The sequence below is a fragment of the Crocodylus siamensis genome, chromosome 13, assembly GCF_052110815.1.
Source record: "Crocodylus siamensis isolate JL-2025a chromosome 13, ASM5211081v1, whole genome shotgun sequence".
Taxonomy (NCBI): Eukaryota; Metazoa; Chordata; order Crocodylia; family Crocodylidae; genus Crocodylus; species Crocodylus siamensis.
This window is the reverse complement of record NC_143407.1, coordinates 32,387,224-32,397,265: the sequence shown is the minus strand read 5'-3', so window position 1 is coordinate 32,397,265 and position 10,042 is coordinate 32,387,224. Positions and strand designations below refer to the sequence as shown.

General features: G+C 47.2%; 1 long non-coding RNA gene across 1 annotated transcript in view; it reads left to right on the top strand.

Annotated features, from left to right (window-relative positions):
• The first annotated feature begins 2,316 nt into the window (after positions 1-2,316).
• Positions 2,317-10,042, top strand: part of LOC149854197 (uncharacterized) — a 29,351-nt gene continuing 21,625 nt past the window's right edge. The window contains exon 1 of the long non-coding RNA XR_016438847.1: positions 2,317-2,509. This is a non-coding gene — a long non-coding RNA (uncharacterized LOC149854197). The remainder of the gene's footprint in view (positions 2,510-10,042) is intronic.

The window sequence follows — 10,042 nt, the reverse complement described above, 5'->3', positions numbered from 1 at the left end:
CCAGCTTGGCGCGCTGGACAGAGCAGAGGAGTTTTGTGCCAGGAGCTCCCAGGCTTTAGCCTTCAGCTCTGTCCCTGCTCGCTGCAGGGCGCTGATCAAGTTACCTTCATCTCTATGCTTTTGTTTTCTCATCAGCAAACATGGGTAAAAGTGAGGCTTGAGCCATGCAAATTTGGGACAGCTCGGTTCTTAGGACCTAGGTGCAGGCCTGTGCCTGCAAAATGAGTGAGTAGTTGCAATTGCACCTCGTTGGGTATTGAAATGATAGATGCAATGCATAGAAGGTACTCTGAATCCTTGGATGAAAAGGTCTGAGGAAGAACCGAATATTAGCGTGTGAAGCATTATTATTAGTGTCTCAAGCAACCTGCAGATCCACTTTTCCTTCTTTATTAAAGTTGCTGCTGTTTATATCAGCCTCTGAAATGGTTCAGTAGCAGTTAGATGTAGAAGAAAACCCAGTAACGCCCTGCAATGCATAGTCTGAAAGGAGCAAGCTGAGGCACAGGACACAGCGCCCGAGGAAATGGATGAAATCAGTGGTTTAATATTTTTAGCACATGGTGATTAGAAAATGTAAAAGCAAACCTGAATATTAGGTTACGCCGAGGAGGGAGGTGGCCTCTGCTTAGGGCAGACGAAGGCTTTCTAACACATAGTTACTGAGCTGTCTTAGACAGGCGGAATAAGGGGTTCCTGTACCCAACAGACTGTAAAGGCTGCTTGGGAATTGTTACATCTGATTGTGCCTGTGACACATTGATTAATGGGACCTGCCCGTGGAGTGCACACTGACACGACAGCCGGAAGCCTGGGACCTGTATGCTTCAGCCGAGAGCGGTGCCTCGCGGGCACCTTGCAAATCAGCAGGCCCCAAAGGTTTGTGTTAGCTATCCATGCTGCACTGATCACTTTGAGGAGTATGCTGTCGTTTAAAAGAAGACCTTGTTAGTTGGCATCTGCATGAAAGCAGGCTGTGCCTGGACTCCTGACTGGTGTCGGAGACCTATGGCAATCGCAGACTCTTCCTTTGTGGCTCGCACCAACCCTCCCAGGAGCTGCACTGTTTGCACTGAAACTTTCCATCTAGTTGTGCAAAATCAGCTCTGCTGGTTGCACCGAAAGGCCGCCCAAGGACAGACACCTCCATGAACACGGATGGCAAAGGTGTGTCTGGTAAGCGGGCTTCGTTAAAATGGTTAAATACCAGCGCAGGGAAGTTTATTGCATTATGTGCATCCACTGAGACAGCCGTGGTGCCCCGCGGGGCTCAGTGCTTCGTTGTGGAGCGCTTTCGATAACTTCTCAATACTCTTGTCTTCCCAAACTGGAGTACCCATAGACATATGGACCCATATGGAGTACCCATAGGCATTATCTTCCAGCACTCCCACTGTAGTCAATAGAAAGGGTCGAGGAAAACCCGAGAGAAACTGCTTTTTGGTCTTTGATTTGCATTAGTGGTCACAGTGGACCCCAGCAAAAAGAGGGAGACCCTGGACATTGTTTTAGAAAACCTCACTACAGACACAGCCGTTTTTAATTTGGCACAATGTTACAGCAACTTAAGCGGCTTAATTAAAAAAAAAAATGTTATCAGCTTGGTATCTGAAGACCTGATCTCCCCCTGACTCCTTCCTGACCCTTTTACATACTGTCTGCCACAATTAAATGCTATCACAGATGCGGAGTTTTTGGTAGATTACTAATTTATGTAAAAATTGCACACGCGCTGTGCACGGGAGGAGCGAGGAGTGGGGGGAATATGAAGATACCAAGTAGCCTCCACAAACAGTGAAGGAAGGGCTGAGACTTTCAAAGCTTAAGGGAGTTAGGGGCCCATCTCCCGTTGTAATAGCTTGGGAGTTAAGTGCTTAATTCACTTAGTCCTCTTTTGACAATCCATATGTCAGAGCAGTGGATCTTGCAGCCGGCTCCATGCTACAGGACCCCTGCTGAGGCATGTGGGTTAGCACTGGGGTCCGCTCACATGGAGCGTCTTGCACAATCCCAGAGGATTTACACTGTGCAGCCTTACAAAGAGGCTGAAACATATATGCTGCAGCCTCTGCATCTTTCCCTATCGATTTAGTAATGCCCTGCCCTTGCCGGGCAGGGCCGAGAGCCCTCGCCTCGGATTTGTATCTTGGGCTGGATTTTCCTAATGTAAATCTGTCTGCTGCAAGTAAAATGCAACTTGTGCCCACTGTAAAGCAAACGAGAAAAAAATGTCCTGCTTTGGTGAAGCTTTTGGGATACAAATCTTGGAAGAAGCTGGGGGAAGCTTCTTCTGTGCAGGGGGAGGGCAACGAAACAGATTTTTTTTCTACTTCTCTCCAGTTTAGCAAACAGAACCGAGAGCCCAGATCCCCAACTGAATACGTCACCGGGCTGAAAACTGGCGCCCGTTAAACAAAACTCATGCCTCCCTCGCTCGCCTGCAGCGTCTCAGCTCAGAGTCCCTTGCTTTCAGCGCTACCACTGAGGACTCGTCCCATGGTAAAGGCAGGTAAGGAATGTATTTGTGGCGATAGCAGTGCTGTAGGACCACCGAAACCTGGGGGACCTGCACTTGGCTCTTGGCGGGTGAAAAGCATTTCAGTTCATCTTTTCTTTAAATATCTGCTGTCTGTAACATTGAGCATCCTCAGCACTGACTGTTTCTCATACAGCCAAGATAAGCTACTATCAACTGCGGGTCAAGGACAACTTTTGTTTGGGGCTTGGGCAAAGCTGTGAGAAGCAGGGGATCAGTCGCTTCTAGGTTTAGCGCATGCCTAGCAATAACCCTCTTTGCCTGTCTGATTTGTCCGTAGACATGACAGCTGGTGCTGGGCTTCCTCAAACTAGGCATAATGCGGCTAAGTCTCAACTTGCGTGGGGGAATCTCCCCATCAGGTCACCGAGGTGGCTGGTGATTGCAGAGGTATCCTTCGTAATCAGCAGTACCCTAATGACCATGTGTCTTGCGCTGCTTCAGCAACTTCTTTGGGATGAGACCTAGAACCGAGCTCTTCGCGCTTTATGGTCACTGATGGCTCCATGGTACTTTTCATAATACTAAAGGTTTCCTGGTTTATTGCCAGGTTAGAGAATTTACATTTTGCCTTCCTAAAGTCCATGTGCCCTCTCGGTTTGAGATGATCCTTCGCTTCCTTTTCTAACCATTTTGTAGAGTGGCTGTCTTGAGTTTTGTCTTAGAGCAATAAACAAAGAGTATATCCCTTTTCAAAAGGATTTGGGAATAAAAGGTAGTATGGTGAATTTGAAAGGAGTATAAAACCAGGCAAGTGTTTTAGCCCAGGCCTCTCTGAGGCTTGGGATGTTGTCTGTGCTTCCATCCCTTTAGGTTTGGGGAGGGAATATCATCATCTGTCCATGCTTGTCATAGCTGCTTAAATGCAAAGAAAAAAGAGAGAAAGGAATCGTCTACAGAACGCTCTACCGAAAAGGAGAAGCATTGCTGGGTAAATTAAGCCTTCTATTTCAGTAACACTTGAAAACACCTTCAGTGCAGAGCTGTCAGGGTAAAAAAAACAAAAAACACCCAAAATCAATATGAAATGATGATTTCAATTGGGCCCATTTTCAAAGTTGTCGGGAGTTGCAGGTGAAGTGCAGTAACCAGAAAGGAACAACACTTTTATTCAGACTCCTCTAAAGGGTCCAGTTTTTTTTTTGCCTTTACAAGAGGAGGATGCGGGTGGGAAAAGCGTTAATTTTTGAGTGAAAGGGTTTTTCTTTTTAATTCTTTTCCTTCCAGGCCTTTTTTTTTTTTCAGCAACCAGAAAGCTTCATCCCCCCAAAGCCACAGCGGCTTCAATGGCACAGTGTATTGGTCACTTGAACGCCATCCCCGCTTTCAAGCAAGCGATGTTTGAAGGAAAGCAGAGAATTTACAAAGTTGTCAGTAGGCGTATTCCTCTTCTTTGTCGCCAAGTGGTCCTCGGCTCTCCAACCCGCGGTGTCACAAAAATCGCTATAAACAAGCACCATGGAGCAAATAGTTTTGGGAAGATTTAATCTCTTCCCTCCCTTATGCAATCAGAAGAACAACACTGCCAAAGAGATGAGCTTGTGAATCTGTGGAGTCAGCCTTGCTTGGATCCCACGGCTGGGTTAAGTCTCTGGAAGCTACAGGCATACCTATCACAAGGAGGCATAGACATCCTAATAATCCTTGAGTGTTGAGCCAAATGGAGGCTTGAAGCTCTTAACTGGATAGCAGTAGCCTTTCTGAAACAGGCACTGATGTATTAACTTTAAAAGAAACTAGGCTCATCTTATCCAATTTGACAAACCATATGGTACATCTTTGTAAAATTACAGTGTAAGAGACCACGGCAACTGCCTCTCCCTGACACTTTCTTATTTTCCAATACAGCAGCAGACTTCAGTGCCCTTGTCATATTGGTTAGCCAGTAGTTGTTAAGAATGAAATAAACCCAGTATTGGCTTCTCATTGAGTGTGGCAACCTTGAGTTATGTAGGAACATGCTGTTATCTTCTGAAGAGCAAAATTGCATTAGTTTAGTATTAAAATGATTCCTGACCCCTGGGATATTGGTTTGAGGCTGGCACTTCTGAAAGAAAGGGGGGAAAATCTAGGTTATTATTACTCCTACAGAAAAAGAGATAGTAGGTTAGAGTAATGGCCAAGAGGAGTTCTCAGAGCTCTAGTCCATCCATCGAAGAAACATTTTTCAGGAGGGTGCGTGCAAGTATCACACATGTAAAATGATACTTTTGGTTGAGTAGCATCTTCTTCCATGAGTAAAGAAAGCCATTAAGGGGTCTCCCTTCTGTATTAAGTTCTGTCCCAGAAGGAATGATCATTAGTTTTATAGGGTGGTCTTGCAATACAGTCTATGCTAGCTTTCTCCTTCCAGGGCAGTCAACTCTAATTAACATTTTTGCATTACCTGCACAATTGTATTGTCGCAATCCATGCACACCTGCGATATCTGCCGTTCTTTGCACCACTTGAAACGTGGCCCTTGGAACTTGACAGTTCAAACCGGAAAGGGCCCTTGGATCTTCCTCCCTGGAAAAACACAGATTCCTGGCATTTGAATAAAAGGAAAGTATCTCCTTGTATTTAGCATCCTGGCGAGGACAGTGGTACTCATCACATCCCACCTAAATCAGGCTGCGTTGTAACGAAAAGCTAGTGCTACAGCATAAGCCAATGAATGTATCTCTTAGGATCATCTTTTTTTAATGTATGTACTTCTGACACATAAGAGAAGGAACAAAATAAATACAGCAAGTAAATACAATTACTTATGCGCAGTGAACATGCAGCGTAATTAAAATGGTTATCCTCAGGATAGCAGCTTACTTAAGCAAACCACAGTAGTTGCAGAAGGCAGGCGTGAGGAAGCAGAAAGCCAGGGAGAGAAAAAAAAATGGCAGGGTTAAAAAGGTTATTTCTGAGTCAAACAAGTATCTGTCAAAATTGGAAATCCAGCCAAAGGGAAGTCAGTGGAATGGAGGCGAAGCCAGGCCTACTGCCATGTTAGCTGGGAAGGAGGTGAGCTAAGGGGGAATCAGGAAAGCAATTGTTCAGCGAATAAAAAGGAATTTTTAAGGACATCAGAAGCAGGAAGGATCCATTGGCCCGCAGGTTTTTGGGGACAATGGAGAGCCACCAAGGAAGAGAAGAAGTTTAGCAGAACACCGCTCTTCCCAGCTCCTGAAGCGATGAGTTGTCTGCTTAATACCACCCTGAAGGGGTGACTCATGGGAAGAGGGATTCTTCCCCTGGATAATGGTTTGCAAGCTCCAGGTCTGTAAATCCTCCTCAAAATACTGGAGCTGCACCCAGGAAAGCTGACTAGATCTCTCTGACCTTCTGCCTTGTCTCTCTCTCATCTCATGCCTCATGGGCGTTGCTCCCAGAGGCCAATTTGACCCACGGCGATGCTTGATAGGAACCCTATTAAGAAAGCAATGAGCAGAGACCGACTACCGTAATCTTTATTCTGACTCGCTTGCATGGCCCCCTCCTCCCCCCAATGTTTATTTAAACTAAATTTGATTGCATACTTCCTATGTGAGAGCTCTTTAGGTTCCAGTCACTGCTGTGTTTTAAATTAGTGGAAAATAAAAGATTAAATGCTTGTGTGAAATCAAGACGCCAAGGTGCCCCGAAGTGACTGCAGAGATAATCACCCCAAATTAGCCAGACAATATCCATACACACACAAAAGCCACCTAAATTACAGGAAGAGGGGGAGTGTGCTATTACACTCATAGCATTAATGAATATTTCACTTATCGGTAACAGCGTGGCAAGCATAGTGGGTCTGCTACGTCCGTAAAATTATTAATATCGCGAACAGTGTCATTCTCTATTTAGAAAACAACGAAGTGAGGGATTTAATTATAAAGGTTAAAAATAGATATGGTATTTCTGGATCCAGGGACTTGAGTCCGACGTCGAGGCGACAAACGGAGCCCAGCGAATAGCTGCGCGCGTGCGGGGTGGGGAGGGCAGGGGGAGAACCCACAACACTGGTGAACTTCTCAGCTTCACCATAAATCTTCAGGAAACTCAAACAGCCATTAATGTTTGTAGACACTTTAAGTGATGATTTCATAATCGCTGCAATCTATCTGTGGCTCGCTATAGATGAGGGTCGTTCGGTTAATGCACGTTTCAGTCTTCATTGCCTTTTTAACTAGTTTTTAATCAGTAATTATTACCGAGCTGGAATGGTATGCATACTCCTTTTCGCTCTCTCCCCGGAAGAGTGCCAGTCAATATGTCATGTCAATTAGTGTGCGGTGCGTGGGCTGGCAGGAAGCGCTAGAACTGTTGCTAACAAAGGGCAGCTGGATAACTAGCCTGTCTGTCTGTCTGATCCGCTTTGCAAAAATCCTTCCCCCTCTCAGCTCTGCCTGGGCGTCTGGGGAGACAGGACCGCAACGACTCTAAATTACGTAAATCAACTAAAATCCATCAGAAAGGGTTTTCTTGCGGCGAAACATTTTCGAATTCGGCTGAAACCACAGTGCTGCCTGTTGCTTTGCTGCTTGGGTGGCCGGACTTAGGTTGGGAGAACACGGTGGTGTGTTAAATCACGCTGGCCAACGGGTTTTTTCCCCCAACAGCACCGTGCACCTTGCATAGAAAAGGCACCTTGGTACCTCTGAATGGGTTTGGTGGTCGCAGTCCTCCCCGCTCTTTGCTTGGGCAGGTATAAGTGGCAGCCAGAAGCTCTGCTGAGTGCTTAGTGAGAGAAGAGCTGCAGCAGCTCAGTGGTGATGTGAGCAAGCAAAATTTCTGTGAGATCCCAACAGAGCATAGGAGCATCTTGAAATCTCTCTCACTCTTTTAAGAGTGTCCTCTGATAACCCCTGATCTGCTGTAGGTCTTCCTTGCAAGAGAGGCGCAAGCCTTTTATGCAGAGGCTGGAGGAAAGGACTCATGCAGCAGCTTGAGTCGCCCTCTGTGGCTATTAATTACAGGTGTCCTTAACAAATTAGATAATTTTCTTGGTTTAATACCGTTGTGTATTTTGAAAACCCAGAGGCTGGCGACGTCTGAAAGTGCGTCACCACAGCAGGCTCCCAGAGACGTTCGCGCCAGTGGGTGAGTGATGGAGAGCCTGCCTTTCGGAGGTGCTGCTTCCCTGTTGCTCCTGTCATCCTCAGCTGGACTTGGCTGTGCACTGCCCACCAAAAATCAGGTCTCTCGTTGATTCTTCTTTGCACGGTGCCCGGATCACTTGGGCTCTGAATCACGGCTGCAGTGCCCAGGTGCTAGCCCACTCCAATTACATCTGGTCCAAATGAGGCGAGGAAGCACTTACTTTTCAAAGCTTCTAATGCAAAATGCTCTGCTAGAGATGGCAAGAAAGCAGCAGAGAGCTGGGAGAAGTGGGCCTTGTGTCTCCAGTGGGAGGCGTGTGCACAGTAGCTTAGATGGCAGTGTCTTTTCTCGGTTTGCAAGGAACTCCAAATCGAGATCTGACCCGTTCAGTCGTACTAGGGCACTTTGGAGTCATACTCTTTGAAACGGGGGGACATTTGATTGTCACCTGTTCCATAGCTGAGCCGTTTCCTGTGATGAATCCACGTGCTGGGCAACTTTTAACCATCCAAAGCTCCAGCTGGACTCATCCCCATTATCCTCTTCCTACCATCTGCAGCTTGGGCTGCTCTTTCCCCGCTCCTGTGGATGACGGCTGGGGGAGGTGGGGAAGGTCAGTGCATTTTTGCAGGTGTTTCATTTGCACTACTCTCTCCTGCTAATCCCGTAGCTGCTTCCTCTCGCTGTCAGAGGGGAAGGATGTTACGTGACCCCTCATGAATGCTTTCAGAGTTTCCTTCTGACGGGTCCCCAGAGGAGGCACAGAGAAAACTCTGCAATGGCTCTCTTGCGTAATAACCCGGTTGAGGAAGTGCCCATTAATGAGAGACTGCGCATACGGGGGGGGAACAAAAGCATGCCCTTAACAGCCGCCAGTGTTGACCAGAAGAGCCTCCTTTGAGGCTTTAGGCAACATTTAGGTTTCAGCAAAGGGAAAAGCAGTCTTAGCGATTCCATTACAGCCGCTTTTGACTGTTCAGCAGCCACAGCCCGTGCGAGTGTGACCACGTTTTATTTTTGTTTTACTTAATGTCACACTCCTGAAAGGCACCAGGGGACAGCTATCTTTTAAAAGCTATTTTGAAGAGATTTCGGTGGGAGGCAGGTGCTTAGAAAATCCTAGTAGGGTTTCTGTCTGCCACTTTAGACACCTAAATGTCCTTCGGAGTCTGGTCCCGGCTTACCTGCCCAAGAGAAAAGCCTTGTATTTATCCCGTGGGCTGGCACTGCCCAGGCAGTGGGAGTCCAGGCTTCTGGTTACTACTTCCACCCAAATCTGGGGAGAAAGGCTGGTAAGGAGGCGACTCGCCCACCTCTAGGATGCATGCGCTCAGACATACCTGGAGCAAGAAGCAGTGGACTCCACCCTGCAGGACCTGCCCTCCCTTTGAAAGCTATTCACGCTCAGCGTCCTTAAAAATCCCTGCAGACATGTGCAGGCCATCCAACTCTAGCAAACAGCTCTCAGGAGCAGAGCAACCCGGATGCATGGCTCAGTGCTCGTATGCAAGCTGACGGGAAAGCTAGCGGCTACAAGGGTCTGTGTGTGTGTGTGAGATGGGGAGACTTTCCCCTTTTGGGTGGATTTGTTGTAACCGTTTTGTGCCTCTGCCATAGCCCATGCTACACAGAGACTAAGCCGAGGGTAACACAGCAGCTGTTTTATTCCAGTGCGGACACAAACCAGTCCCAGTCGATCAGCCGCCGACCATTCAGGTGTGGTCATTCCTTTCTTCCCACAGCAGTAGTCTCTCCAGAGGCTTAGTCTGTAGTATTTAGTGCCTCCGAGCCCCCAAAGATGGGGGATGATACTGGTCTTCCTTATAGGCATATTAATGATGGTGAAATCCAATGGGATTTGGGCACCTAACTCAGTTAGGGATTTGTGAACATCCTTAGCCAGCGAGTACAAAAAAAAAACCCTTGAAAAATGCCTTGAATACAAGTAGTTGTGTATGCCAGGGCATTAAAATGACTACACAAGGTGAGGACGGGCAGTTGCCCCTGTTAGCTGACGGAGCAATACAAGGCTCCCGTTAGTGGAAGAAAGCATTACCTGCTCCTGAAAACAGATGCTACGTCTGACTGAGCGGTGCATCCCTAAAGGGGGAGAAAGCTTAAGTAAGCGAGGGAGAATTGCAGCCACATGCCGTAAAACGTGGTGCTGGATTCACAGGCTAGTGTCAGGGTTAAGAAGCTCTCGAGGACTGGAGTGGTTCTCTGGCACTCAGGACGCCAAGGGTCCCTTGCAGGAGGCTCAGCTGTGGAAGTAAAGCATGGAGTAGGTGATCTCTCTTCTCATGCATTTGTCTCTGTGCCCCCCCCCCCTTTTGTTTTTTAATTTCCTTTCTTTGTCACTGAAGAGAGGTAATGCCCTGATGTTTTGCATGGGGTGGACCGGGGCTTTCAAGATGTGACCATTGCACGAAGGCTGATTAGAGGTGC